This window comes from Lactuca saligna, chromosome 5 (genome assembly GCF_052625555.1).
Source record: "Lactuca saligna cultivar CGN05327 chromosome 5, ASM5262555v1, whole genome shotgun sequence".
Classification (NCBI taxonomy): domain Eukaryota; kingdom Viridiplantae; phylum Streptophyta; class Magnoliopsida; order Asterales; family Asteraceae; genus Lactuca; species Lactuca saligna.
The window spans coordinates 239,320,034-239,347,718 of NC_136421.1; the positions used below are offsets into that span (position 1 = coordinate 239,320,034).

The 27,685-nt window shown below is 35.3% G+C and overlaps 1 long non-coding RNA gene and 2 other non-coding genes across 4 annotated transcripts; 1 reads left to right on the forward strand and 2 right to left on the reverse strand.

The window, feature by feature from the left end:
* Window positions 1-245: 245 nt before the first annotated feature.
* On the forward strand, window positions 246-442 carry LOC144999399 (U2 spliceosomal RNA). The gene has a single exon (XR_013660872.1). It is a non-coding gene; the product is annotated as a U2 spliceosomal RNA (small nuclear RNA).
* Window positions 443-9,044: 8,602 nt separating this feature from the next.
* Window positions 9,045-10,337, reverse strand: LOC144997663 (uncharacterized). Of its 2 annotated transcripts, XR_013659896.1 has the most exons (3): window positions 9,795-10,337; window positions 9,568-9,706; window positions 9,045-9,470 (listed from the first exon to the last, which is right to left on the reverse strand). It is a non-coding gene; the product is annotated as an uncharacterized LOC144997663 (long non-coding RNA). The 2 variants fall into 2 exon arrangements; XR_013659895.1 differs by having other exon boundaries at window positions 9,568-10,337.
* Window positions 10,159-10,355, reverse strand: LOC144999380 (U2 spliceosomal RNA). Its single transcript, XR_013660855.1, has one exon. It is a non-coding gene; the product is annotated as a U2 spliceosomal RNA (small nuclear RNA).
* Window positions 10,356-27,685: the final 17,330 nt, after the last annotated feature.

Below are 27,685 nucleotides of genomic sequence, written 5' to 3' on the forward strand. Positions count from 1 at the left end.
TAGCTAGCTGATCTCGTTGCAATTTGGAGGGATTGTGAAGAAAGACGATTTTACTGCTGCGTTTTGTAACGATTTGGATAGGTTTGCTGATTCTGTTACGAATGTTGTGGATTGAAGACGATTGGATGAAATGTACAATAAATAATAAGGATGATGCGCAGCTTTGTATCCCACATCGGATGAAAGAAGCAAGAAGCCAAGAGAAAGGCTGTGTATAAAAGGGGAAGCCATGGACTTAAACAAGCATACCTTTCTCGGCCTTTTGGCTAAGATCAAGTGTAGTATCTGTTCTTATCAGTTTAATATCTGATATGTGGGCCATCGGCCCACTCGATATTAATCTTGTTTTTTATGGGGGAAGGCCCGTTACGGTAGCTTGCTGCTGGGGTTTTTCACGAGTTGCCTTGGTCTTACACTACTGCCAAGGCCTGGCTCACCCTCCAATATCTAGTTTTAAGTCTTAATAAACATAACATAACTAAGAGATCTTTTAATCTAATCAACACTTTCTTATTCATCATTTGTCAGAATCATTGCCACTTAACCACATGAGTTATAACACTTGTCAGGTTCATACAAATACCACGAGGAGTTCTGTGGTTGCCCTTTGATACTTTTTTAAATTCCACTTCTATTAGATCTAATATCGTGTAATTTCACCAAAACTGTTTGTTTTTTGTGGCTGCAAAAGAAGAATGAAAGGCAAGATACATAAGACATGTATGATGACTTGTTTAACAAATATGGGAAGGTTGTTTAACCAAAAATCTCTTGTTGCAGAGGTTGATGATCATGCTTACTTGCTTTGTAGCGGCTTGTAAGCCCTTCATGCTATATAAACTTATAACAATTATACATTCAGATTAGAATGTTATACATTTTTTTTAAATAAATCTTTTTTAGCTATTGTGGCAATCGCAAAGACTTCAAGTGATGTGAAGGGTTCAGATATAAAACTCCTGATTGTTAAGCCTCTGGTTTATTGGACAATTTTTATCCTCAATGCAACTGCATTTTCGAGACCTCAAATTGATGACATAAAGTAACCATTTTTAAAATAATTTATATTTTATAATATCATGAGGTGCAAATTTTCATATACCCCGTTTGCTAAATGCTAATCTTATCTTCTACCACAGGAACATATCAAAAGAGCTAGCTGAAAACAATATGGGAAGTTTGCAACTGGAGAAACACATACGAATTCAGGCACACTGTGGGACTTTGGGTGTTTGTGTGTAAATTTGTTTGTCCCAAATCGGAATAAGAAGAGGGTATTTTGCATGTTATAAATTAAATTTTGTTAATAGATTGACGCAGGACCAACAGACGATGTGATTATATTTATGGATTCAGGTGTAGAAAGTCCGCGGATCTAGTACTAGAATAGGTCCAAATAGGCTGAGACTAGTGTGGAGCCTTATGGACTCTGACTGTCCGAAGTTCATTACGATGATTCCGATTACCTCTGATTGTGTTTCAGTGTATTTGAAAATTAGTTAGCATTTTGGATTAGAGGGTTAAAATAGTCATTTACACTATTTGTTCAATGCAGAACATAAAAGCTTGTTACAAGAGGGACATATTTGTTTATAAAGATGCCATTTAGATTAAGAGAGGAAACTGCGCCTTGATTCTTGAAAGATGAGGGCACCAGAGCACATAGGACAGGGCTCAGACGAGGCATAAATCTCACAATCAGAGAGGTCAATTTGGTTGAGCTTTTTACATGCCTGAAATACATGTTATAAACATAATAATTAGTAACAAAATATATAAGTAAAAAACATCTAGTAGCGATATAAAAAAAGACTAAATTTACAAACTGTGAAAGCTTGACATTTCTCCAAAAGAATACGAAAACAACATACACAAACAGTTATCGAATAGACAATCATTTTTATTCATCAGACATGCATCCCTGTTTCTTGCTATATATTTCCCTAGCAAAAGCATGTTGACACCAACAAAAGTAGCTAGTTTCACACTCTTTCGGACTTTCCACAATCTCCATATCCTAAAACTAAACAAATGATTACACATAAATTAAATAATATTGTATCTTAAACAATTGTTATTTGTTTTTCCCACCCTGTGACGTAGGTTCAGTATTGCTTGTTGACTTTCAAGAACACACCACTGTTCAAAAAAATGTGGAACAATAGAAAAGAGTTTCTATTTACAAAATTTCAAAACATTTTCATAAAAGAAAAACATAGCAAGTACAAAAACTTAACAAATGCGTTTTTAAAAAAAGAGAACTTATTTTTAAACCTGCGGAAGCTTTGCCAAGAATCTGCAACAGCAACAACAAATTTACTAATTAATATTCTTTGAAGCATTTCATCGAGCACTTAATATGCATCTTCAATCTGTAAATTTTGAACAACAAAAAGAATACAGTAAGGCCCAAATTAATTTCTTTTTAACAGAGCAGGTTTGTTAACAAATACTGAACAACCGGAGATCAACTCTAATCTACAAAATTAAGCGAGAAGACGAACCATTGTGTTTCAAGTTGTGGGTTCCAGTTATTGTCGTCGCTATAGGGTTCTTCAGTGTTGGCGTCGATGTGTTGGACGCCATCGGGGGGAAATGTCACACCCCCAAACCAGAACGGCGGAAACGTTCGGAGGCAGAGGACGTCATATTCAGTATCATCACAAATGAATAGTAAAGAAAGTACACACCACCATATTACATATATTGAAAAGTTTACATGATTGTATTAATTACAGGTTCAAAAGTTTAATACAAAATCATGTTCAAAATATATAAATAACGTCATCGCGTTAGTCTTCAAAAGATGCAGACCACCTGCCTTAACGGTTCCCTGAGAACACAAGTTATTTCAAAGAAAAAATATCAACAATTAAATTAGTGAGTTCATAAGTAGTGTTTTGAGAAAAATGAATGCCATTCGTAAGTTCGTGTATGTTTTCCAGAAAATCCGATATTTTCTTACAAGTAGTGTAGTAAATTGTTTTATGTATGAAATGTATGTATTGAACCAGGAAAATCCCTTATTTTCCTAAAAGTGTAAATGCAATCTCAAATGCCCAAGACCGTAAACAGTAAGCACTATAAAAATGTTGTTGTATAGTCTTATTATCAAAATAAAACTATAAGAAGATTATAGTGGTACGTAAAAGTAAAACAAAATATTGCTTTTCCCGTAAAAACATAATACCATAATAATTGTATATTCGGTGAGTTCTCATAACCATACTATCATATTTTTCCTACAACAACTTTCTTCAGGAGTCGAAACGTTATGACACTTGTCACCCCGCGGACTGTAGCTAACAATCAGGTTATGAGATCATTAGTCCCGTATAGATCTATACACACTTGCCACGTTCTCCGGACGGGAGATTCTGGTTATAAGACAGGACCTACGGTAGTACCCGAAAGGTAGTGAAGATGTTGTCTCATGAATTCTCAATTAAGTCACGTATTACTATATGTGTGTTTCCGTAAAGTCTATCGTTTTTCCATAGTATTGATAAAACCATGGTAGTTATGTGTATATTCCCATGAATATAAAATGTTGTAGTTGAAACGTTTGCTTTTGGTATGAAATCGTATGCGTATATATAAATAAAACATATTTCTATTTATAAATCATGTTGTATCTCAAAAGGTAAAGTAGTGTAAGATGTTACATAATAACTAATCCATTTGATAGTTAGAAAAACATCATGCAATGTACAACAAAAGATCGGTGTTTTAATGCGAGTACAACTGCGTTTTTTACTTGTATTCTCCCCCGTATAGTATTAAAAGCATTTCAAAAGCATTTAAAAGCGTAGAAATGGGGGTATAAACTCACCTGATTAGTTTGAAGATAATGAGACGAGAATCAAGCAGAACTTCGACTGGGGAAGACTGATTCTTCGGGAATCTCGGGAGCGTAAGACCTCCATCTAGGCTTGGATAGGGAACCGGGGGTGTCGGGGTAGTATTGAGAGCTTAAAGGAGTGTAAAAGTGAGAGAGAGTTTGAGGTTGTGTGCCAAAAACCCGGAGCTCATGCACTCTTTATATAGTGTTGGAGCATCCCGTATGATGGGCGTACTCTAGGGTACGCGGGGTGTACTCCGGAGTCGTCAGCGCTTACGACTCGAGTCTAGCCGATGGGAAAGCCTTCTAGCCGATGGGACGGGGCTCTGCGCCTGAGTACGCTGGGCGTACATCAAACTACGATAGGCGTAGTTTGATTTTTTAAACTTCTAAATTATGTAACTTTCGCGTACGAGCTCCGATTTCTGCCTTCTTTATATCCACGCGTAAGTGAGAGCTTAAAGGAGTGTAAAAGTGAGAGAGAGTTTGAGGTTGTGTGCCAAAAACCCGGAGCTCATGCACTCTTTATATAGTGTTGGAGCATCCCGTATGCTGGGCGTACTCTAGGGGTACGCGGGGTGTACTCCGGAGTCGTCAGCGCTTACGACTCGGGTCTAGCCGATGGGAAAGCCTGCTAGCCGATGGGACGGGGCTCTGCGCCTAAGTACGCTGGGCGTACATCAAACTACGATGGGCGTAGTTTGATTTTTTAAACTTCTAAATTATGTAACTTTCGCGTACGAGTTCCGATTTCTGCCTTCTTTATATCCACGCGTAATTGAGACTGTACTCTACGACTTTCATTTAGACTCTGTCGGCTAGTTTTTGTTGGATTAGTGTCTAAGTCCATAACTATTTTGGTATGTACTTGACCCGATTATGAGCATGGTCCTTTTGGGTTGCCTTCACCATAGCAATATGTAGGATGATTTAAGGAGAGAAATGTTTAAATATGATTTATTAATATATTATGAGAATAATATATTAAAGGGGAAATCATATTGTTTAATTAATATTAGTCAATAATTAATTAAGAATTAATTTTGTGACTAAAAGAGATTAATTAAATATAGGGGACTGGACTGCAATTATTGGATAATTGAGTTATTGGGCTAAGGAATGCTAAAGGAATAAGGGGTGAATGAAATTATGATGGAAGCCCATCATATTTTCGTCCATAGCCTTGTCCAGAAGGTTCAATGGGCTGCTTAGAGTTTAAGCTGTCCATTAGGGTTTTGACTGAAACCCTAGCAGCCCACACAAGTATATAAAGGACCCCTTAGGCCCCAAAAACGTGGACAACACTTCTATTAGGGTTTCCAGCCATTTTTGGTGCCTCTTTTTCTTCTCCTCTTCATCCAAGTTGCATATGGTGTTTGTGACTCCATTAGAGGTACTACACTTGTGGTACTTGCTTTCAAGAGCTAAGGAAATTCAAGGAACTAGTTGTTATTGCTATATAACACCAAAAGGTATGTATTCTAGCTTTATATATGAATTTCGAAAATTATAGTAGCATGCCAGGTTTCTTTTTGTGTTCATAAAGTTGTATAACTAATAGTGAAAACATAGATCCAATACTAGGGTTGCATGCACACATAGGATTGTTTGTATAAAACCCATCAGTTTTGACTTTATTTTTAATAGGTCGGAGCTGATAAAGTCCGTTAAAAATCCATAACTTCTCCATTCGATGTCCGTTTTCATCTATCTTTTTACCGTTGCGATACTCTTGTTGAGATCTTCAACTTTCGTTTGGGTTGCGACGGCTAAAAATCGCTCGATCCTTATTTCGAGTTTTTAGCTATCTATTGTTATTTTGAAACTTCGAAAAAATCAAAACTTCCTCATATGAAGTCAGATTTGGACGTTCTTTTTATGTATATTTACAGTTTAACGATATCTACGACTTTTATTTAGATACTTAAGGATGAAAAGTATTTTATCAAAATTTCGCATTTTACGCTTAAAAATGTTTTAACAGATATTGCTACGGGTCTTCAAATGGTTATAACTTCTTCGTTATAACTCGGATTTTAGTGTTCTTTATATTTTTGAAAGCCTTATCACGATCTCTACCACTTAGTATACTTAAACTCAAACTGAGCTTTCTGAACACTTCATTTTTTGACGCACTTTTTATTACTTCATAAAAGATTACAAAAAGTTGACTTTTAATCATTACATTGCTCTGAAATAATTGGTTGTTACACGAAATACAACTAGTGCCATAATCGGAGAACCACTTTACGATGGACAAAGGGAGAAAGTTTGATGAATCGGAATTTATGAGGTTGTAGACTTCAATTATGACTTTCAAATTTGTTACATTCTCCACAACGTTATTGAGTCACCGGTATTGGAATCTGTCGAAGGATGTATTAAGAAATACAACAGGTGCGATAATCGGAAAAACCACTTTGCTGATGATGGCAGAGTAGAAGGTGAAGAGAGATGGTGAAGAAGACGATAAGTTAAATGTGAAATCATCAAAATCTGTCGGTAGAAGACAAATGGGAAGAAGAGAGAAAGAGAAGGTGGAGAGGTTGATGAGGGAGCAAAAGTAGAGAGTGAGTCGGTAGAGACCTTTGACTGAAAGCATTTTGTATTTAGGTATAGAGGCGTCCGTGGTGTGATGGACTAATCTTATTGGTGAATGGAAACAGTGGAAGACATGTGTTAGCAAGAACTGGAGGTGGGATCAGGGAACAACACGTATCAAATATATATAAGAAAAGTAAATTAGTATAAGAAAAAAAACAATGATATGAAAGTACTCTTGCTTAAGGAGTTAAAAATTAGTATATATATAAATGTCTGAATTGTCGCCAACAATTCAACCTCAAATTTGGTCGGCAACACCTCCATCGAACAACTCTATAACAACATCTATGAAATGCAAAACTCCGACTAGTCACCTTCCAGATTCGATAGTTATCATATGGTCAAAAAACCCGAATAAATTTCGGCCCTGCTTTCTCATCGGAGGAGATTTTATGAAACCAGATGGCGGTGCTACAAAAGATACAACGTTCACAATCGATGAAAAAGAAGTCAAAGACACATCAAACAACAACCATATTCTTATCATATCAAAACATGAACAATATTCTACTCCAAAAACAACGACTTCCTTCTTGTAAAAGGATTTCATCGAGGATAAATCTCAAAAAATAAGAAAAATATTCAGCCAAAGATCTAGCATACCTCGGTACTTATTTACTCAAAAAAGCGTGAGACTTATTGTCATCAGGTGATAACCAAAAGGGCTTTCGACTTGGATCAATGAGCATTGAAATCATTCGAAAGCATCCAATCCGAGAAACCAAATCCAAAAATCATCATGTGTTTGCATATTGTAGCTACTTTGAACTGTAGTTTCGTACGTTACACTTACGACATTCCTTTGTTAGAACGTTCAATTGAAATTCCAAGCATGGACCAAGGTCAAAAACACTCTCTCGCTAAATTTGTTGGATGTATGCAATTAGGTGACACGTATTCAATGATCGCAAACATCGATAATTCATTACTTTTTTACACCGTCGATTTAGAAATCCAACGTAAGTCTAAGGTGAGTATGATTTTCGATTTGGTGAAAGTTGTAGATATATAGCCGCCGACCGACGGCTCATGGGGATGAGCATAGAAAAGGGAAGAACTAAAAGATGTGTGTATGACTTCGTATAGGTGTTACCCTCCATGGTGGTGTCCGAGCAACGGTGAAGAGGGAAGAGGCAAAGTATTGTCTAGCGGCGTGTGAAGCATTTTCGGATTCAAAAACAAAGTAATGGTATTTTTTGTTATTTCACATTTAGTTTAGGGCATTATTGTCTTTTTACATAAAGGTTTCAGGGACCATGCTTGTTACCAAAACCCTCTATAAAAACCATTGGTGTTATTTTGCTAAAAGTTGGACAAAAAATATTATTTCATGGAAACCACCTAGAGCAAGTATTTAATTTACTCTTAAAATAAATATTACTAAATGTAGAATTCATCTTGCTTTTATCTCGTTGCACAACATTAGCTATATAATAAAAAAAAATTTAAAAAAAAGAAGATAAAATTATCATACAACTATAATGAGTTTAATATTTAATATTGTAGGAAAAAAAATCAGTCGGAACATTATTATTGAACAAAAAAAGATTAATTGTATTAATATAAAACTTCAATATTTTTTAGAACTTCTGATATTATTTTATTTCTAAATCTAGACCTTTTGTTTCGAATAAGACCTAAACCCTCACCTTGGGTCCTTGGCTGAGGGATGCATTTTTGTCGCTCCCATACTGTTAGGTATAAGACATTTAGTATAAAAGTAAAAACAAAAATTATTATATAAAATAAAAGTTATTGATGTTATTGATCTAGAAAACAATATATTTCAATGATAAAGAAATATTTTTTAGAGTCAATTATTAATATTTAACTTCTCAAAAAAAAATCTTCTATTAAAAATGTTCATAAAAATCTTCAATTAAAAATGTCCATATTAATATTGTGTAATAATGCCTAATAAATAATTATAGGATGAAAATCGAAAAAGAAAAACAACAATACTATTTTTATTTAAAACAACCAAATAGAGAAAGGGAAATAAGCCCAATGGACAATGCTTGACCCAAAGCGCAAAAATATATGCACATTTATAACCAAGTGTTCATACTTATTTAAAACAACCAAAATGAAAAAAATAAATAAATAAATAAATAATACAACAACTGTAAATGCTTGACTCAAAGCTAACAAATTCAAACACTTCTAAATAAAAAATAAAAAAATAAAAAAACATTTGAACATGTTTTTGATATTTCATAGCTTGAGTAAAATCTGCAATTATTATTCGGGATTTTCGAACGTTATGATGGATTTATTAATTATATATATTTTCGACATAGTTTCTGTAATTTTCTCTTACGAAGTGACCATTTATATAATTCTGCTATTACATTGAGGCCATTATTACATTTTGGTCTTACACAGAGATCATTTCTGTAATTAAGGTATTATATAGGGGCTATTTATGTAATATTTTTATTACACAACAACTAAGTTTCTCACTTTTCTCTTAGACCATGAGTATTGGTGGGGGTTATAACATCCAAAATTTGGTCATTTCACATGCAACCACAACATATTAGAAGTGGGCGTGGTATTCATATTGTATAATATGTTAAGAGGTAAAAAGAATAAGAGAGAAAATAATTCACCGTTGGATTCCATTGTCGTTACCATGAGATTTGCCTTAACAAGATTTGAGGTGTTGTTGACTTTATGACCATGTCACATCAGGCTTTAAAGGCATCGTGATGACACATACGGCATGGTCTAACAAAGTCGTAATTTTCTTTTATACATCGTGATGACACATATATATTTGTAATACGGATCTGCATCTCTGCGAAATAGGCCCGGGGACTTTCCTGAACCCGAACCCCACAAATATGGATCCATGGCCCAATCACATCGTGTGTTGGTCTTGTGCGAAGTTGGTAACAAAAGTAAAATTATAACATGTAAAATACCCTATTCTTATTCCGATGTGAGACAACAAACTTTACACACAAGCACCCAAAGTCCTAAACTTCCCATATTGTTTTCAGCTAGCTCTTTTGATATGTTCCTGTGGTAGAAGATAAGATTAGCATTTAGCAAACGAGGTATATGAAAATTTGCACCTCATGATATTATAAAATATAAATTATTTAAAAAATGGTTACATTATGGCATCAATTTGAGGTCTGGAAAATGCAGTTGCATTGAGGATAAAAAGTGTCCAATAAACCAGAGGCTTAACAATCAGGAGTTTTATATCTGAACCCTTCACATCACTTGCAGTCTTTGCGATTGCCACAATAGCTAAAAAAGATTTATTTAAAAAAAAAATGTAGAACATACTAATCTGAATGTATAATTGTTATAAGTTTATATAGCATGAAGGGCTTACAAGCCAAGCAGAAAGCAAGTAAGCATGATCATCAACCTCTGCAACAAGAGATTTTTGATTAAACAACCTTCCCATATTTGTTAAGCAAAGTCATAATACATGTCTTACGTATCATGACTTGTATTCTTCTTTTGCAGCCACAAAAAAACACAGTTTTGGTGAAATTACACGATATTATTATATCAAATAGAAGTGGAATTTAAAAAAGTATCAAAGGGCAACAACAGAACTCGTGGTATTTGTATTTTATAACTCATGTGGTTAAGTGGCACTGATTCTGACAAATGATGAATAAGAAAGTGTCGATTAGATTAAAAGATCTGTTAGTTAAGTTTTGTTAATTAAGACTTAAAACTAGATATTGGAGGGGTGAGCCAGGCCTTGGCAGTAGTGTAAGACCAAGGCGACTCGTGAAAAACCCCAGCAGCAAGCTACCGTAACGGGCCTTCCCCCATAAAAAATAAGATTAATATCGAGTGGGCCGATGGCCCACATATCAGATATTAAACTGATAAGAACAGATACTACACTTGATCTTAGCCAAAAGGCCGAGAAAGGTATGCTTGTTTAAGTCCATGGCTTCCCCTTTTATACACAGCCTTTCTCTTGGCTTCTTGCTTCTTTCATCCGATGTGGGATACAAAGCTGCGCATCATCCTTATTATTTATTGTACATTTCATCCAATCGTCTTCAATCCACAACATTCGTAACAGAATCAGCAAACCTATCCAAATCGTTACAAAACGCAGCAGTAAAATCGTCTTTCTTCACAATCCCTCCAAATTGCAACGAGATCAGCTAGCTACTAATCAACTCGAATCCAACAAAATTATCTATTTAAAATAGCTTGATAACTCATTTCTATAAACCACAGGCGTTAAGGCATCCATCACCAATGAATATTCAATATATGTATATATTCAGAACTCTCAATATTCTTTTTGGCTTCGTTGCTATCTCATAAACAGATCTCTTTTTCATTTTTTTGAAGTATCAAAAATTATGGTTTGTTATAGTCTACAAGTCTCTAATCGCTGAGGATCTAAATTAATAAAACTACAATCACTTTCAACCGATTAAAATTCAAGAGTGGTAAAAGATTTTTGGTTTTGGGTGCATTATTAAGAAAATTTTTCTTGCCATATATGCCCTTGGAATGTGTTCTTGAGAACCTTTTCATTGCCGGAATAACAAGTAGATCAGGGGTATGTATGCCTTTCAGGGCTGTGTTCACACAAGATCATCGAATGGAGAGTCACTTTGGAGTTGGATTCCTCAAATGGAAAAGGGTATTTTGGAGTTTTCACTACGTGGAAGAAAAATAAAAAATGTGAAATTGAGCAGCATCGGCATTTTGTTTTCTAGTTGATTAGATCATGGCTTGGTGTCTCTTATACTCAATTATACAACACAGAGGTCATTTAGCCCAAAGTTAAGCATTTGGAGTTTTTCATGTCAAACACAATACTTTTAAAATTATATTTTAACTTGAATTTGGAGGCCTCTAAATCTATGACGAAACAGCATGAAGTAACAAATTTTATTCCAAATTTGTATTAATTTCATTTTTCATTTCTTGGATCGAACTATGTTACAAGTTCTTACATTGCCTTTCCTTCACAATTTTAATTTTATTATGAGTTTTTTAAGAGCACACTGAACTTCTATAATAGCAGGGTGGCATTAATGAAGTTCCTAATTTAAATGATTCATTTGCAACATTTCCTATGAACCTTATTCAAACATAAGCAGTGAAGTAAGATCATAAATAAAATCCAAATATCAGATTCATTTGTTCATGTTTCAATCCTCTACTCTAATAAAAGAGTGCATCTAATGCCACATGGCAATTTGTCATCCCCCTCCGGCTTATTTTCCTGCATATATTCTAAAACTGAATTTCCCATCATACCCTTGTTGTGCTCTTATAGACGCCGTACCCAGGAAGAAATCACTAAGCTTCATCCACTCCATATATTACCTAAGTTCGTTCTGGCTGTGATTCCATCCCGATTCTATAATTTTTTTTCTTGATGTCTTGTGTTTAGGGCTTTAAGATCGTGATTCGTTGATTCAAAAGTAAATTTTGGGTTCAACCATATTTTATTTGTTCAGTTTCCATCACGACTCATTATTTGCCTATTATTTTTGTTGAATAGACTTGAGGAAATCATTGATTAGGCTCAAGCTCAGGAGGCTGAATCCATTTTGATTGAAATAAGAATGAATGGTGGCTTATTATAGGATATTCAAACTACTTTTTCTCTCCATTCTTTACATGTTATTGGGAGTTTAACTTTACCCCAATTCAAAAGGTTGAATCTATTTTCCATTTTTCTAAATTTAAACCATATGCAACTTAGGTGAAACACATTATCTATATAAAAATGGATAATTTCATATATACTCTTATTAAACCTTAAAATATCATATTTATCCGGTCCAACATTTAAATATTATTTTTGCTCTTCTTAATATTTTAGAATATCATATATACCCAAATCTATTTTTATGTGATTTTTATTAATTTATAATTCCTTTTTATAATCTTAAATCATTATAATTGAAAAAAACATACTCAGTGGACAATAATGTCCTTACTTCTAAATGTCAGATATCACAATCACGTTAGGATTTATAATCCTAGATTCCCTCTTCCTTACTATCCTGTCGCGGTTATAATCATAGATTCCCTCTTCCTTACTATCCTGTCGCAGTTATTTCTTCCCACGAATCGCAGTTCCTCATCCCCAACCATTGCCCCTACCCACCCCATGTACACATGTACGGTCACAATATTTCTGCTTGTAGACTCCTACTGCCATACAATCTCGTTTCTTTTGAAGTTTGGCACACACACTTTCCTAAAAATACATAGTGTGTGAATAATTGGAGCATTAATCGTGGGTAATAAGGGTTGGCATTGTCAAATTAAATAAGAAGGTTGCCATTCAATTCGACAAATTTAATATCTCTATTTTCTTTTGTATTGCATAAATGTTTTACTCATCTTTGTGTTTGACTCTTCATTTTTTTCCAATCAAATATAAGGTCTTATTTCCAAAGAGTAATCTCATGGATTGACCTAGCCGAAAACACATTAAACTTATTTCTCTTTACACTTCAAATACTAGATTTTGATCACAACCACGAGACATAATACACACAATTAAACCGCTTGTTATGTATCACATTTATCTCTCTATGATTGACATCATGTAATTGTATTGACATATTAATTGGATGCTCGTTAATGGATGTTTTTATTTGATATACTGAATCATCACTACGACAAAATGTATTATAAAACCCGGTCGTATTTAACCGTGTCATATGTTATAATGCGAAAGACAAATAAAACCCAATTAGCAAACCGGTTCATATGCAACAAATGGAGTCCAGTTCTACTTTATGTAAACGGATCTTAAGGGAAATAGATTAGTCTAGTTCCCATTTAAGAAACTAGGTTCCATGAGGCTCCTAATCCATGAATTATCCATCCCACATATCGCCATTGATTGATTATAATACAAAGTTATGGTTTCTGTTGTTGTTACTATAAGTTACATCCGAGTTTTTGTGAAAATTGGAATCCTTCAACCCCATATATCATCATAAGAAATAGATGGTTTCAATCTAGGCATTTATGATCAAGCTCTTCAAATTCATATTAAACAAAGTAGAATAAAGAAGAAACATAACTTCATCAATAAAAGTAAGTAAGAATTAAATAACAAAGACATAAACATCAACTAGGATCAGTGGTACGTAGGAAAGAACAAACACATTTATTCTAACGTATTCATCAAAAATGTAGAAATGAAGAATAGAAAGCCATGAACAGACAAAGAGAATTTGATATGCTAAACAACAAACTTCATATTAAAAAACTTTGTTCAAATCTTCCTTCTTTCTCGTAACACCCAGTTCTTGGTACGTATTTAATTCAAGTAATTTCATATTTTGCTTTGGGACTCGGTGAGTTGGAGGCCCAACTCGTCGAGTAGACTCAACAATATTCAGGGACTTTAGTGACCTACTCGATGAGTTAGGGCCCCGACTTGACGAGTAGAAGCTGTTTGGATGAAACCCTAATATTTAGGGTTTGCACCCTATTTAAACATCACATCTCATCCCAACCCATACTCCATCGTCCCTCCCAACTTATAGAAACCCTAAATTGAAACCCTAATCTTGTTTGAGTGATCTTGAGCAATTTTTTGTGTGTTTTGTGGTGGTTTGAAGCTTGAAGAGGAAGTAGAAGCTTGGCGACTCCAGGAGAAACAAGAAGGTCTAGAGGTTCTGCTTCATTCTTAGTTCATTCAAGGTAAAAAGCTTCAACCTTGATCATCCAACTAATATATCTCTAGTTAGGGCTCAGTTCGCCAATTTTCTAAGCCTTGCAAGGCCATGTTCGAGATTGGGTGTGTATCATGGAGTTACACTTCAGATCTGGAACCATTGAGGGTTCCCATGGCATAAATGTGCTAACTTTATGGCTGTGGGAAGCCCATGCACCATATAAACCCCATTTTAGAGCCTTTTGAGCTAAAAACCCCATGCATGAACATCAAGTTCGTAAATTGAGTTGTTATTGCAGAACAACTATATGAAAACACCAAAGCCAAAATCTCCATGTATTGATTCCATTTTAACATTTTACATTTTCAACATTATTATTATTATTATTATTATTATTATTATTATTATTATTATTATTATTATTTATCCATTGTTCTCAACAATTGATTACAAAATCTCAACTGTTCTTTTATTAAACACTATATCTATATGTAATTGTTTTCATGATCTAATTTCAAATTCAAAAAGGTTTAACAGGTTACATATTGAGTTTAAATCGGTAGACAAACTATTTTACTCCTGTTTAGAAGTGACAGACAGATAAACTGCCACATTTCATAGTTGTATCATTATTACCATTTTGCTATTGATCTCTAATATGGCACATTTTTACAACTATATATCTAAAGCAGTAAAGTGCCACATTTCATAGCGGTATCATGTATTAAAAGCTTTTTTTTTTTTTCAGATTGTGGAATACTTTGTATAATGAGTATTGTTAGAGATTAATTTTACAAGAAGAAAGGTAATGTGTAAACACAAATAATTGGTGTTAAGTTCTATTAAACGCCATAAAATCCTTAATAATTTAACTGAAAATTTACACAAAAGATACAAGAAGAAACCCAAAAGATACAAGGGTGATGAATGATTTTTTTTTGATGAAATTTAACATCTGGATCAACTCAATTGTGTAACCAACCCCGCAACGCGGGATTCTTCTCTGGTTTTGAATAATTTTATTTGAATTACACGTTGTTAATCCCACAGAGACAAATGATTGAACACCTTATGTGCACATGAATATGACAACAGATAGCAATAGCCAAATGTTGTGACAGTGACATGATGGTTGTGAGGGTGGTGGCAGTCCATGTGATGTTGTAGTGGTGGTGACCGGTGATGATTGTGGTGATTGGTGGTGGTGGGGTTGATGGTGGCAAGTGGTTGGTGGTGGGGTGGAACCAAGGATAGAAGGTCATTTTTATCTTTTAGAAATATTTAACAACCCCTTCTGTTAGAGTTGTTAGAGATGAAGACCATCGGTGTTACCAAAACCCTCCATAGGGACCAATGATGTTACTTTTCCAATAGTATGACTAAAATTGTCATTTCGTGCAAACCAGATCGACTATAATTTACTCTTATTTTAATTTTGATGCATTTTAATATATTAATTTTATTTAATGTTATTATTAAGTTATTTTTTATTTTTTTATTTTTTATGTTTAAAAAACAAAAAGTTATAGAAAAGCTTTATAAATTATTTCATAAATATAAAGGTAAAGTAAGTAATTTAAAAAAAATGATAAAAAGTTTTAATTAACAACATTTTGTTTATTAAAACCATTAGAATAACCGAATAATGTGAAATGACTATTTTATGTAGTATATTAAAATTTAAAACAGGGAAATTCCTTTTAGCTTTTATAATTCAGATTTATACCATGTACAACTATGCTACTCGTGTAGAAAAAAACAGTTAACAGTTTCACACTATCTTGCTCCCAATACTATATAAAAAAGCATTGGAATTTCGACAAACCTACCAGTATTAGTGTGTTACTTTGACTTGTTCCAAAAGTCCAAAACTTTTATGGTTAAATAGGGCACACATGTTAAAATATAAAAAACTAAAAGCAAATTTTTAAAACAAAGCGTCTAAACAAAACCATTTACTTCCAATACGCTCCCCTTTTCAGGGTTTTGACTTCTCTCTTTCTACTTTCTCTTTTCCCGTATCACATAAAGAAAAAGCACCTCTTTCTCTACCTACAATGTCTTTCTTTCTATACCCATTTCTCATTCTTCAAATTATCATAAATTATGAAGAAAAAAAAAATCAAGTTTTATATAGTTTTCATGGTGGATTTCACAAGAACATGGTTTACATAATCAAGACATACATGTAACACATCTAAATTAAACACGAACAAATTTATTGAGATGATAAAAAAAATATAATACAAACAAAAGGCATTTGCACTCAATAATTGGGATAGTGGAGAATCTATATATTCTTTTTAGTTGTATATATCACTTGATACTTTTGTTCTTGTGTTAATGGAGTTATGGATAGATAGGGTTATATTTGATGTTTTTTTATGAGATTCCCAGCTTATAATGCCATTGCTACCTAACTATCAATAATCTTGTGCATGGATAGCAAACAACACGCCAAACCCAAATTACTAAAAGTTATATGGACACAAGCATCCTTCTTTTCAGAATCATGAGGGTATTTTTGGAATTATTGGATACAAACAAAGAAAAAAGGATTAATAAATCTTAGTGTAAAGATATTTACAGCTTTAACCATATATAAAGCATAAAGTGGATTATTTGTTTGAAACTTGTTAGATAAAATATTTAGAGTTTGTTTTTCCAATTATACACTTTGGTGTTCCATGATCATCTTTCTTCCTATAAGAGTTATATTCGTATAAACTTCTTTACTTTTTTCTTCTTGAACAAAAATATTATTCAGTTAAATTTTAAATCTTCTACTCCTATTGTTAATCCAAAAAAGCAATATATTACAAGGTTTAAAAAGGGCATATGAGCTATAATAGTATTGTTGGTTGTTGAATATGTTTTTTTGTACAAAGGGTATAATAGTAATTTACGGGTGTTGGCGGGAAGCAAAGAGCAAGGGCCAGAGGTCAGAAATAATAAGAGAGAGAGAGAGAGAGAGATAGATAAGCTAAGCTTTACAGCTAGTAGATGCAGTTGCTTTGAAGGGATATATCACAGGGAACATGACACCTCTTGGACCCATTTGCCTTTGATGATAAAAGACACCTTACACCCCCACTTTATTATTGGTGTATCAAATAAGGTGCCACGGACCCAACTTAATTCACACACAAACACAATTTATTCTATTTTATTTTATTTTTACTATTATCTTTTGTAAGTTAAGTTAGAAGATATATCGAGTTTTGAAAGTGGTTAAAAAATATAAAAACTTATGATCATGTAATTAATTGTAATAAAACTTACTCTAGAATATAAAGTTTTGATATATTTTTGTTGTTTGAATTTGTAATAGGCAACTTTGAGAGGTCATAAATTATGATTATTCAGGAAAATTATGAAAATTTTAGAAAAATATTATATTTTTAATATTTTATTGGAGTATTATTATTATTATTATTATTATTATTATTATTAGTAACGATATTAATTGGAATAGAAAAACAAAAAAACTCACGAAAATAGAAGAACTAACTCAAACTTTGATTACAACCCTTTCCTCTTTACAATGTCATAACTGGACAATTAACTCTAACCATCTATATACATACCTCACATATAGATAGCTTATTAACCAAAGACTTTGAAATCTAGTCTAATACCTACTTGTACTCTAAGACTTTCCTTAATCACCACATTGTGATAAGGACTCCAAAATTCCTAGGGTAATACGAAACATTCACCTTACTAATTTCTTAATGGAAATTGAGAGGTCCTCTACTCCAAGAAGCTTGCACATTTCAATAAACTTGATATTGGCAAGAACATTTGTTAGAATGTGTGCACACTGTCCCTTCCCACTGACGTGTTCAACAAGAATTTCCTTCTTTTCAACACGTTCTTGAATGTAGTGATAACGAGACATTATGTGTTTACTTCTGCTATGAAAAAACGGATTTTTTTTACCAATGTGATTGTAGATGTGTTATCAATCTTAATTACCACCTCCTGTAACTTAGAGCCAGTTACTTCTCGAAGAAAATCATGTAACCAGATTGGTTGACAACTTGCTACACATACAACCATGTATTCTGCTTCACATCAAGATAATGCCACCGTTTCTTGTGTGTGTGAACACCAAGTTATAGGTGACCTTCCAAGATAGAAAACATGTCCAGTTGTGCCTCTTCCATCATCGAGATTGATATTGTGGCTACTATCACTATATCCAACCAATTTTATTGATTCCCCTCGTGTATATCTTATACTAAATCCCAAAGTTCCTCTTATATACCTCAGAATTTGTTTTATTACTGCCATGTGTGACCTTATGGGAGCTTGCATATACCTACTTGTAACATCTACTACATATGTGAGATCAAGTCGTATCTGTAACAAGTATCTTAGTCTTCCCACAATGTTTTGATACTCAATGGCGTATGTGTCTTCTTATTCAGAATTCTTTGAGAATTTCATGTTGGATTAGTATCTAAGTCCATAACTATTTTGGTATGTACTTGACCCGATTATGAGCATGGTCCTTTTGGGTTGCCTTCACCATAGCAACTTGTAGGATGAATTAAGGAGAGAAAGGTTTGATTATGATTTATTGATAAATTATAAGTATAATATATTAAAGGAGAAATCATATTGTTTAATTAATATTAGTTAATAATTAATTAAGAATTAATTTTGTGGCTAAAAGAGATTAATTAAATTAAGGGGAATAATATTGTAATTATAAGATAGCTACAAAGTTGGGCTTAGGATCCATTAGATGGTAATGGACAAATTCTATATGTAGGTCTATAAAGAAATCATCCAAGGGCCTTCTGGAATGGTCCATTGGACTGCTTAAGGCCTAAGCAGTCAAATTAGGGTTTCCTAGTTGAAAACCCTAATAGCCTACCTATATAAAGGACCCCTATGGCCCCCAAAACGTGGCTAAGACTTCCTTTAGGGTTTCTAGATGTTTTTGGGTGCTTCTCCATTTCTCCTCTTCATCTTTGTTGTTCTTGATGTTTGTGACTCCATTAGAGGTGCAATACTTGAGGCACTAAGCTTTCTGAAGCCAAGGAATTGATTGTTATTGCTAAATAACAATGAAGGTAAGATCTAAACCCTAGTTTATATGTTAATTTGATTACTTGTATACTAGATCTAGGGTTTATAAGTCTTGGAAGTTTATTGCATGTTCAAAGTATAAAAACTAGATCCGGGCAATTAGGGTTGCATGAACACCATAGGATTGATGTTATGCTTAAAACCCAACAAATTTCATGTTTGGATCCATAAGAAAAGTAGTTGGATTACAATCGTGCATTCAAGAATCTTTAAGGGCCTTCTTAGCATAGATTTCATGTGTGATAATGATATCATCTTTTGGTTGATACATTTCAATACCAAGATAATATCTTTGCATAGATTACTCATGTCAAAGTTTGTGGCCATTACTTACTTAAACTTGGATATGATGCTTATGCTTTATAACGCCCGTAGATCCGGGCTAGTCAAATTAGAGACGGTAAGCATCAAAAATGACTTTTTGATGGAATATTATTTAGAAGGATTAATCTTAACCAAGTTGCAGTGTATGTCACAAGGTTTCCGTGCATATAAAGAACACCAAAATCCGAGTTATAACGAAGAAGTTATGACCTGTCGAAGTTTCGCGACAGAACCGACATGACCCAGCGCGACGTAAATAGTGAATTTAAGGTAGATAGATATTTATCCTTAGTTATCTAAACGAGAGTCGAAGATGTCTTCGATAGTAGTCCAACGATAAAAAGACAGACGAAAACGGAGTTCAGATGAAGGAGTTATGAATTTCGAACGGAGTTTTCCTGTCCCGGCCTACTAACGATAATATATAAGTAATATACTTATAATATATTAAAAATAAAGTCAAAATTAGCCAATGGAGTCTAAACGAGAGTTGTAGATCATAATCTCACCTTCGCGTCGATATAAAGAATGCCGAAAACGGAGTTCGTATGCGAAAGTTATGAATTTCTGAAGTTCAGGGCGCGAACCCCAAAGTTGTGTCAGAGACCACGACGTGGCAAGCAGTGCCACGATGTGGCAAGCCTTCTGACACCTCTGGGAGTCCTCCATATGCAACTTGCGATGACGCATGCAGTGACGACCAAGCCCACGACGTGGCAAAAGGTTCCACGACGTGGAAAAGGCCAGTTTTGCCCTATAAATAGATTTGAAGGGCCAACCGAGTTTGGTTGCTCATTCTCTCATCTCTCTCCCATATTACATCGATTTATGTGCAAAGAAGTACCCCCGAAGCCCCGGTATCAGCCCTGAGACCCGAAGCAAGTCCCGAAGCCCGAAGATCCTGAGAAGAAAAGAGTTTCCGAGCCGAAGCTCTACCCGCGAGAAACCCAGAAGTGATCCCGGTTTCACCGAAGAATACTACTTCTACAAGCCGTAGCGCTGTCCGATCATCTTCTGATTAAGTGAGTGTATAGTCACTTTCGTCTTACACATAGATATGAAGTCTTTTATAAAATACGTGCTATGTGTATATATATAGTTGTTTATATGTGTGAGCGTGTGGTCACTTTCTTCTAACACAAAAATATTAAGTATTTGCTATGAAATATGTGCTATGTGTATAATATAAAGTTGTTTATATGTGTGAGTGTGTGGTTACTTTCTTCTAACATATAGATATGAAGTATTTGCTAAGAAATACGTATTATGTGTTTATACATTGTTTGCTTATTTGAGATGAGTGTGGAATGGACGTTTTATATAGTTTTTAAATGAGTTAAACTGTATATATGTATTTTATATCTGCGAATATGTTGGGTAGAACATGGGTAGATGAGATAGTTGGTATGTGATAAAATGAGGAGGTATGAAAGATGCGCCAAATAGTGATGTCATAATACTAGCAGATGCGCTTATGAATAACATTGGTAGATGCACCAAATAGAGATGTCATAATACTAGCAGATGCGCTTAAGAATAATATTGGTAGATGCACCAAATAGAGATGTCATAATACTAGCAGATGCGCTTAAGAATAATATTGGTAGACGCACCAAATAGAGAATGTCATAATACTAGCAGATGCGCTTATAGGATAAGGTCGGCAGATGCACCTAATAGTGAATGTTGTAATCCTAGTAGAGGCGCTTAAATGATAAAGTTGGTAGATGCGCCTTAAATAATAGTAGAATTTGTGTCTATTCCTTAAAGTCAAATTTTAGGAATGAATGAATAAAGGATAGGTGATTCTTAGGGTAAAACCTTAAGAAATAAAGAAGATAATGGGGATGGGTAATTGGGTTGGTTGTTTGATGATTAAATATAATAATTATATTATTGTGGGTTGAAAACCCTATATGCTCACCAGGCTCCCAAGCCTGACCCACTCAGTTTAATTGTATCACAGGTATCGATACGAAACTGCTTTGCACTGAGAGATTAAAGGAGATGTAAATCACTAGAGTAAATGAATGTATGTTCTGTTTATGCTTATGTGTCTGTATCGCAACATGACATCCTGATGTTTTATTATTTAATGAAAATACATTCTCTTTGAGAAATGTTTTGATAAGTTTTTATCATATTTTGTTTTGGGAACAAATTCCGCAACCGTTTTCTTTAAACGATTACTCTGATTTTAAAAACAAAGCATAAACAAATCGGTCTTTTCTGGCCGTGAAGTTAGGGATGTCACATGCTTGTTCCTGTATCCACCAGATCCTCCACATAAACTCCAACCAGAATTAAATCTGATCCAATACATATTCGATACACATCTTTTTCTTGCTCACATCTTTGAAACTTCATTCCTTTAAGAATTCCATCTAGCTTGATGTTCCATGTGCATGGTGCTTGTCGCAATCCATATAACGCTTTTTGCAATCTGTATACTGAGTCTTCTCTTCCCTACTTCACAAATCCTTCTGGTTGTTGAACGAACACGTCTTCTTGCAATTCACCATGCAAGAAAGCATATTTTACATCTAGGTGGTGCAACTCCCACCCTTTTGATTACGCAAGATCAATAAGAATTTGTATGGTTTCAATACGAGCAACCAGTGCAAACACTTTGTCAAAATCTATACCCGATTGTTGTAAATAGCCTTTTGCGACAAGTCTTGCTTTATATTTACTAATTGAACCATTCACATCCTTCTTGACTTTAAATACACATTTTAGCCCTATTATGGTTGTATTGATGGGTTTTGGGACTAACTTCCAAGTATAGTTCTTTTCGATGGAAGCAATTTCTTCCTCCATTGCTTTGACCCGGTTCGGATTACTTCGAGCTTCATGATAACCTGGTGGTTCATCATCATTTAGTGATAGAAGTAGTTTTATGTTATCGAGTAGAAACTTTCTTTCATAGTCATCATATCTGCGTGGTGCTTGAATGGTCCGACTTGACATTCGTAAGGAAGGTGCTTCACGGTCTTCATGATCATTGTTGGGTTGTTCTACTTCACTTTCACTTTTTCCACTTCCTCCTTCTATTTGTTCACCACTATCAAGGTTTGTCCCATTTGTTACCGATCCTTCACCAATATCTACAATACCTGACTAGTGAACCCAAAACATTCCTTGTTTATGGGTTGAGTTAGGATTATTTAGAGATTTCTCATCCTAGTTTACGTCTTTGTCAAAAATTAAGTCCCGCGGTATAATAATTTTGTGACACTTTGGATCATACAATCTTTATGCTTTTGTTCTTGAATCTGATCCAAGGTGAATTGTTTTTCTTGATCGGTCATCAAGTTTCCTTAAATCTGTTCCAACTTCTTTTGCTTAGGCAATACATCTAAACACTCATATATGTTGAATGTTGGGTTTTCGTTTGTAGTATAAATCCTATGGAGTTGCCTCTTTCACTGTTCTTGTTGAAATCTTATTTAAGATGTAGGTTGCATGATTAACTGCTTCACCCCAAAGGTAGTTGGGAATTTGCTTTGCTTTCAAGATACTTCGTGTCATTTTGATAAGAGTATGATTACGTCTTTCTACTACCTTGTTATGATGTGGCATGTATGGTCCCCGCCCCTACTCTGCTACTAATCAGATATGAAACCGCATCCACACTCATCTAGTGATGAGATACAGGCCCCCGCCCACACTCATCTCCCTACCAAGCACATACAAGTATCACAAAGACAACAAGTATAACCAGACATACACTACTGCCTCGAGTACCACCCAACATTGGATAGATATTCGGAACATATAAATTGCATCAGGCTAACCCCGCCATTGGATCTAAATCCAGTCAACACTAACATACACACAAACGAGCCGGAATTGGTGCCTTAGACCTGTTACTACTGGAGAAAACTCACCTCAGAAAGCTGATTGTAGAATCCAGCGAATAACGCCTAACTTCTAGCTGGCAGATCCCCGAACTGCTGATCTCTCGACTCCCCGAGCTATCAATGCCAAAAATATCACTTAGCCCAAAACAATAATCCACCTTAGGTTAAAATGACCATTTTACACCTAACCCAACTTGGTCCAACTAAGGCTCAAAATCATAATATAAAAAGGCCCAACACTAGATGGGCTTCCTAAACCCACTAGTGGCCCACTAATGGCCCAATTTGCTAAATTGGGCCCAATCCCTTTAATGGGCCTTACCCTAAGCCCAAACATCTTCTTGGCCTACATTATATGACTTCTGATGGCTCACTAAGGCCCAACAAACCAAAATCCTCTTGCATAGCCCAAATTGAGACCCAAAATTCACAAGGCCCATCTCTGATAAGTATGTTGGGAGTACTCCTATGTACGTAAAGTGTACAAGCTAAATGATGCGTACGCTGGGCGTACCTACATGTACGCTAAACGTGCTCCCCTGTTAAGTCACCTTCCCATTAATTGCTTAATACTCTAGTCCAAAAGCTACACACACAGATCCAAGTCCTTTTCAACGTCTTAAACCATAAAGTCCTTCACTTGGTGGCTTGCAAACCACCAATAGAGCCCAAACTTGAAATGTGATAACTAACTTCCATGGAAATGGTTGTAACTCATGCATGAAACCATAAGGACATCCAAGATGGCAACTTTCTGCCTTAGGGACTCATTAAAACTGAGAGTAGCAACTCTAAGTCCTAGAAATCAGATTGAACCACAAAGCTTCAACCTTAGGACCAAAATGGTCCAAAAACTCAATCTAAGAGATCTAAGGATATAATCACCAATTTTAGATATTTATACCTTGAAATGGTTAGAAATGAAGCAACAATCCCAGATATGCAACCTCTCCTTTGAACCACCACCTTTCCTTGCTCCTTTTTTGTTTGGTAAATGGACCCACTACACCAAGATGCTTCTCTAGTGACCTTCTAAGCTCCAAGAACACTCACCTATGGATCAAGGTTTTGTAGTAGCTCCTTTAGGGTGGAAATGGAGGTCGGCCTTCAATACATAAGGTTCTTTATATAAGGCTCCACCCTAAAACTAGGTTTGGGAACTCCAAGCGTACGTCGGGCATACTTCTCGTACGCTGGGCGTAAGCCCCTCCACACCGGCGATCTTTCTCCTTTATACGTTGGGAGTAACCTAGCTTATATTGGGCATACACTCGCGTTTACCACCTTGCATGCATGGTCCTTTCTTGCTATCTTTCTCCATTAAGGACCAATATTGCCAATAACTTCAAAGTGTTATAACTCCTTCATTCTAAGTCCGTTTGTGACGAACTTTATACCCACAGAAAGGTGGTGGGAATCCCTACGCTCCTAGCCACACCCCCAAGCCTAAAAACCTTCTGGATAAAAACCCTTGACCCATCAAATACTAAATCGCTTATACTCTGGGCCTCTGAAACCACAACTGATTACTTTTAAAAATGGGGTGTTACAGTACGTTTATCAGATTCTTCATTAGGAACAGGTGTAGATCGATGTTGATTCTAAGTTTGGCAACCTCCTTCTCGTCCTCGTCCTGGTCCACGCCCGCCTCTTCCTCCTCTGTTAGCATCATTGTAACATTCCAAAAATCACAACTATTTAAAATTTCTAAAACCAACCATGAATCAATATTTTTTACAAAAAGAGTCATTGTTTGGAAAACATTATTTCAAATCAAAGTTTTCCCAAGACCCGAAGACATAAAAACTTGAAGCTATGTACAATCACGACTTCGCCTTCCAACGATCCTTGGAAGTAACTGAAAACACAAACTAAAACTGTAAGCCAAATCTTATTGAGTTCCCCCAAATTACCACCACATAAATATATAATAAAACAGAAAACAGGTCCACGACCTCTTGTTTGAATTACCCTGTACCACAACCTTATGAATGGAATGCCCCAGACCACAACCTTACGGTTGGAATGCCCTATACATAACGGGTCCATAACCTCTTGATTGGATTAACCCTAGCCCACAAGTTTCCGGTTGGAATGCCCTGGCCCACAACCTTACAGTTAGAATTCCCCCGTCTGTTGACTTAAGGCATAAAGTAGTATAGTCTCAACCCCACCATACCATGTCGACATGCACATCACAAATAACATACATCCAACAACATATAATCATATAACCAGTTAATAGACTAGCATGATTATCTACATATCACTACTATATAGCAACATCCTGTATATCGGGATACATAACAAAATGGGTCGGCATTGGTGCTTTTCACCCACAAGATCGGTAAGGAAACTCACCTCTCATTTTGTACAATTTGTTGAATAGGTCTCTGCTTTGAATATCAACTCTACCTGTCACCTATACATAAAATAGTGACCAATCTCAAACACAACTCAAAATACCCAGTACACCCTTAGGTCAAACTTGGTCAAATCCGGTTAAAAGTTGGAAAAAGTCAAAAGTCAAACTTGGTCAACACAGCTAAGTGCGCTTAGCGTACTCAGCTTGTACACCCAGCATACACGAGTTTTGACCCAATTACAGGTTGGTTGACTTAGTACCCCCGGTGTACCTGGGTTACGCCCAACATACGCTGTCTGCACTCAATCCTTCCATTAAGAGCTTATTCCTTAAGCTCTTTTGCTCAAATTCCAATCCAACCCTAAACTAACGTCCTTAACAATAAAGTTTCCAACTTTATGATCTTGCATGACGAATAAGGGCTTAACAACGAAAATCCTAACCACTTAACCATCAAGACCTTGTAACTCATGCATGCAAGGAAACTAACAATCAAGATTACATTTTTATGATTCTAAATGCTCCAAAACGTCTAAAAGGACAAGTTGAATGGATATAGAGCATGCCATACTTAAGAACAACATTGCTTAGGGAAAAAAGCACATAATGCAAAAAAAATGATTGTTTGCATTACTCAAATGTACAAATTTTTTACTCTGAGAACTATTCCAACATTTCCAGAAGAAACCAATAAGCTTTGGTTGAAAGATGCGCAGGCTGGGAAAGCTCCCAAGAGGTATTAGAGAAAAAGTAAAAAAGTCAACGTTGCATCTGCTTGTCTCATTATTGCCGAGATAATTGTCAAAGCATTAATTCTAAGCCTTTCGTTAGCTCGTTACTTGAATGGCTCCCTGGCCTCTGATATCCATATAAAGGACACGAGGAGCATAAATACCTTCTTTCACTTCTATTCTAACAGACTGAATATCTTTTATAAGAAATTGAGAAAGGCGAAAGGAAGTTCGGAAAAGCCTAGCAGACGGTACTATCAACCCCTTTCTATCAATATATGTTGAGTTAAAATTCATCATGTGAAGAGGGAAGGGACTCATTTAGCTGACCGTCAAGCTAACTTGGGTGTTAGGCTGCAGTCTTGTAGTCAGTGGACGGGAGGTCTTCCATTCCAGAAGAGATTGTAATTTCTATCAACTGTCCTTTACCGGTAGCTGGATCAATCGCTAGCTGGAAAGTTCCTAGAAGCTACTGCTTCCGCCTCTCTAGGCTTCACTATCGCTCATGACTGGTATATGGATCTCTTTATGTAGTGGTCGGCCTTCTAGAAGCTTCGGCAGAAGCGACTAGTCGCTTCCCGAATGCCCCTTTCCTTGCCACCAAACCACTAGGAGAGTCAGCACGCTAGCTTGCACATAAGGTATATTTAACCAAATAAGCTTCAAGGTATGAACTTTATACCTTCCAGAGATGCAGGAGGGTGCAAAGCTTCCAGATCCAACGTTGTTCCAAGCTTCTAAGTTGTTTTTTATTCCTTACTCTTCCTCTACTGTGACAACCAACTATTTCGGGTCAACAAAGGTCAATTAAGTCAACAAAAGTCAAATAATTAAGACAAAACACTTTTTACACTTTGTTTTTAGGTTCTCAGTTTTAGGACCAAAAACCTTGAGTCGTACGTTGATCAAAATCGAAAACAACATTTGTGGATGGTTTAGATCTGAAATCATTTAGAACTGAAATCACATGTGAAACCGAGATCACATTCGAGGCCGAAATCATGTCTTGACCGAATTCCCCCTATACCGAAATCTATATAGACAGGAGACCTTGATGTTCTCGGTTTCACTTGGGCCGAAATCAAGGTGATTTCAGTGAAGATAGGCCGAAATCACTAGTTTAAGATGGTGAAACTTTTCCCTATGTGATATAATCCACAACCCAATACAAATATCACATCACTCATACACCTCCTTATATTATA